Here is a 5,082-nt window from a genome sequence, read left to right on the forward strand (position 1 = left end):
AATTTGTTGCATTTCGTTAGATATAATACTTTTTTTTATTGTTTTACTGTTAATTTTAAAGTTATTTGATTAAGGTAGATTTATTAAAAATAAAATAAAAAAGGTAATAAATTCATCTAAATAAAATAAATAAATTGAAAAAATAAATAATAAATATGAGCCATACTAATTTCTCATCCTATATTTTAAAATTTTAATATTAAAGTATTTAAATTATTCTATCAATTATGTTTTCAAAACTATAATGAAATATATTTATATGCTTAAATTTATTCTTTTTTTCTTTTATTAATTATTTATTTTTTCATTGAATGTATTTTATTTATTCAAACATATATGTAATAGTTAAATAAGAGATAAATATACCTATTTTCTTATTTTATCTTTTAGTTTTTTTTTTGTTAATGAGAATTTACTTATTTTAATTTTTCTAACAATTAATTAAATAATATATATAAATTTTTTAATAGTTTATTATATTAAAATTCATAGGTATTTTTTCTAAAATAAAATTAGAAAAATAGTATATAATTTAAAAACTAGAATGCATCATATATAATATATAATCAAAACATGAAAAATACAAAAATTAAAATTATTATCAACACTAAATTTCAAATTAATAAACAACATCAAATAATTTACTTTTAAAGCATAAAAAAATAACCTAAAATATATATAATTTACAAAAGAAAAATCACACACAAATGAGTCCATATATATTAATGCTATAAATAAATTATATTTATTTTAGATTTTGTTTAGTTGTCTTAGCTTTAGACATAAAAATTGTTAATTAGATACACTTAAAATATAATTTAATTACTATAAAATTTATAGCTTTCAAATATCAAATAAATTATGCAAGTTAGTAGTTTAATTATGCAATTAAATAAAAAAAATGCTAAAGTAACGTAAATGAGATAATAAAAGCACTTCTTCATGTATTTTTTTGATGTTGTATTTGTGGATACCTTTTATACTATTTGAATTATTAAAAAATAATATTAAAAATAGAAAAGTGTCTCTTGTGTGTTAAAAAAAAAAGAGTCTCACATTGATTTGGAATACTCTCTTAAGAGTGTATATTTAGTGGGAGTTCTACCTTTGAATACTCTCTTAAGGGTGTATGTTTAAGGATGTGCCCCAAGGGATACCTAGTTTTATGTGCATGCGTGAGAGACACACACTTGACCATCACGCGCATGCGCCACTGTCGCTGCCCGAGCTAAGATGGCTTGTTGGTGTGGTTTAACATTATGTTTTAATAAATATTTTTTATTTATTAATTAACTTATTCAAAGAAAACGTTTTATATAGAGATTAGTCAAAAGAACGTTTTCTTTTCCCATTGAATAGTCTGACTTTTTAATTTGATAGAAAGAAAAATCAAGAGAGGAGTCGATATATCTATTTTTTTCAATAAAATAAAATATTCTTTCTGAGTTTTTTCGAGTAATAATAGGGTGTACGTAAAACAATGTTCTTGAGTGCATAAGAATACTGAGACAGAGGCGATATGGGCTATTTTATCATGAGGATGTCGTGGTTGATAGGTTGCCTTGCATGATTTGGGTAGAGCCGCGAAATGTCTTAAGCAAAGCGACTAAATCCTCGACAACCCAAAAAAATCATTCGATAAATTTGTTCCTTTTTTTTATTTCTGGAGCAACACTATTCAATTTTAGTTGCAAATGATTTTATTATATTGTAAAAAAAATAATGATTTTATTATATTGTAAAAGAAATATCGCTGATAATGAAAAAAATATACAACTATTTTAATATTTAAAATTTACCATTCACACTTTATTTTATATTTTTTTATCTATATAAATTAAATTACAATTGCAGAACATTTGTATGTGGCTTCCACCACTAGTATAAAATATATGCAAACTTCTTTATATTTTCTCAATATATATGCAAACTTCTTTAATATCATGATTTTTTTTTAAGACTACATTTCCAAAAAAAAAAATGGAGTGATTATTTTGAATGGCCATGGTATTTCCAAGGGGCATACATTACAAAACTCTAACTCTTTGTCGTGCACCCGCCATTCATTAATTATCTAGTTCTTTGAAGTGGTATACGAGCTCACAACTATCTCAAAATTTAACTTGGAGGTTTGGAATTCCCTTATAGGCACTAGATAGCTCCTACCATTGTCTTTAAATTTTCATCGTTGCTTTAGCATGTTTTTTTATAGCCTGTTAAATTAATTAAAATATATTATTGCAGTAAAAAACAACGATAAGAAAAAAAATATATGAACCAAAGAAATACTTCACAAACTTGAATGCATTATTTGTTAGCAGTACTAGAATAATAGGGTCCCTTATGGATAGCTACTAGCTAGAAGTGACCTACTTTTTTGTCCTTTGGACCCTTTACAAACCAGTAGTGAAAAGGATCGTATCTTTTAATTTTTAGAATTTGGAGATGTTCAAATATACATACATATAAATATGCCCGTCACTTGCTTGGTGATTATAAAAACTTCCAAAATGCAAAATTTATTATATCTCACCAATAGAAAAAGAAGGGAAAAAATCATACCTAAATAATTTTTTTTATCTCAAGTCTCAACCTTTTGGTTTAAGCTTCAAACCAAATAATGAAAATGTACCAAATGTTAAAATTTAAAAAAGTATTTGCATTATTGTGACTGGTGCAAGTATCCTACTTTTCGGATCCTTCACATTCCACTAGTGAAAATGGTCCTTCCTTTTAGTTGAGTTTGGGGATCATGTTGGTAAATACAAACAAATATGCCCATCACTTGATTGGGAATAAAAAAAGCTAACAGAAGGCAAATTTTTATTTCATAATACCAATAAAGAGAATGAAAATTATGTTAATAGGTGAAAATGAAAGATGTACTTAGCAATCAATAAGTTAACAACCCATGATGATGATGTACATTTTGAAACTTTTCTGGAATAGTTGTCCACAAACAGTACAGTACAGGGCAAAACTTTCCAAATTTTATTTTCTGTTAACATTGTGTGATGCGAATAGGGTAAATACTCATTTGGTACTCAGTGTTTTATTGAAATACACATTTTGTATAATATGTTTATAACAATGATCATTTAGTACCATATGTTTGTAATTTTTACTTATTTGGTACCCTATGCTGGAATCTGTTCAACTCATATTGCAAAAATTTCCAAATTGCTCATCTTTTTTATGATTTATTTGATTTTAATTTGTTGTTGTTATTTTAAAAATATTTTTTAAATTAATAAAATAAAAATTGTTTTATAAAATAAATCAATTAAATGTAAACTTTTAAATAAAAAATAATATAAATTAATTTTAAAATAAAAATATTTAATAAATAAAACTATTTTAAATAATTAAATAAACATAAATATGTTTAATTCGAAATATAAATTGAAAAAAACTAAAACCAATATTTTAAAAATAATTAAAGTAAACTAAAAACCTAATAATTTTTTTAAGTTTTAATTAAACTATTTTTGTTTGAATTTATTTTAAATTTTGGCTTTTAAGTTTAAGGTGTTGAATTTAATTTTTGTTTTAAGTTTAGGGGTTAAATTTAATTTTTAATTTTTGTTTATTTAAATTATTTCAAAGTTTTAATTATATGTTTTTTGTTTTATTAAATTAGAAAATATTTTTAAAACATTTTAAAATAACAAAAACAAAAAGAAAATCAAATAAATCACTAAAAAGATGGGCAATATGGTTATATTTGAAATATGAGTTGACCAGATTACAGTAGAGGGTACCAAACTGGTACGAATTACAAATAAAAGGTACTGAATGATCATTATTATAAATGCGTAGGATATCAAGTGTGTATTTTAACAAAACAGATGATATCAAATGAGTATTTACGAGTATTTACTCTTAAATAGTCAACTAAAAACTTGACAAAGCAAAATCTATTATTTCAAAGCTACGAAGAAGAAGAGAAGAAAAATGTTATTGTTACACCCAGATTTCGAGTCATAAGAATTGTAATCTCGAAAGACTGGATTCATAATGAATGGACTCGTAATGTCTGGTACGTGTCCGCAACCCAGGCACCGAGCCTGCGAAGCAGAGACGACTTCGAAGATAGTAGCCTCGAGATCCTCACAAGCTCGAAGGATAGACATCGAAGTACGCCTGTTCTCGGGATGGCCTCGGATCAGGGGCTCCGAGCCTGACGCAGGTATGAGCTCGTAGTCACATGATCTCGGGAAGATGCTATAGCTCGAAAGTCGATAAGAGACCTGGGTGAATATGGAATTGGCGATATAAGATAATAAATTTGAACATCTTAGTGAATCATCAATGAGAGACGCGGTCTACATTGATTGCTATAAATCCCCTATAATCAAGGGATATTAATTGTTCGGTTATACGCCCCCTGATCTTCAGGGGATGTTTCCTTGTATATAGGATTACAGGCTTTTAATGCCATTAAATTATTTGCATATAAAGAATAACTTCCCGAAATATGTGGGATAGTATTTTGAAACCTCCTCTATAAATAGAGAGGTTATGCACTATTGTAAAGGACCGAATTTTTGTGATCTTAAGAGAAAACTCTGGAGAATGCATTCTTGAAGAATTTTCAGAGATCATCTTGAGTTTAATAACAAAGACTCGTGGACTAGGCAGAGTTAACTGCTGAACCACGTAAAAATCCTATTTGTGTTATCATATTTCATTTGGCCATAACCAATTATTGTTTTCGTGCTCTTATTTCACTGTCGACGAAAAATGGCGTCAACAGTTATTTACTCAAATTTGGGTAAGCTAACTTTATCATTTATAGTAAATTTTCTTTCTTTTATTTTTCTTGAAACCTTTCATATATTAACATTATATTTGGTGAAAAGGAAAAAAAATAGGACGGAAGAAAAAAATTAAGAGAAAAAGAAAATTGTTACGACTGAAAAAAAATGTTTTCTCTATGATTATTGGTTGTTTGATAAAATTATTTTATACTTGTATGGGATTTTTGGTGACGAAAATACCTAATATTTTCACGATGTTATACTTTTACACTCAATCTTGATTTTTTGCAGGGAATATACTCAAACCCACATAAACAGTGGC

This window comes from Humulus lupulus, chromosome 1, assembly GCF_963169125.1.
Source record: "Humulus lupulus chromosome 1, drHumLupu1.1, whole genome shotgun sequence".
NCBI classification, from domain to species: domain Eukaryota; kingdom Viridiplantae; phylum Streptophyta; class Magnoliopsida; order Rosales; family Cannabaceae; genus Humulus; species Humulus lupulus.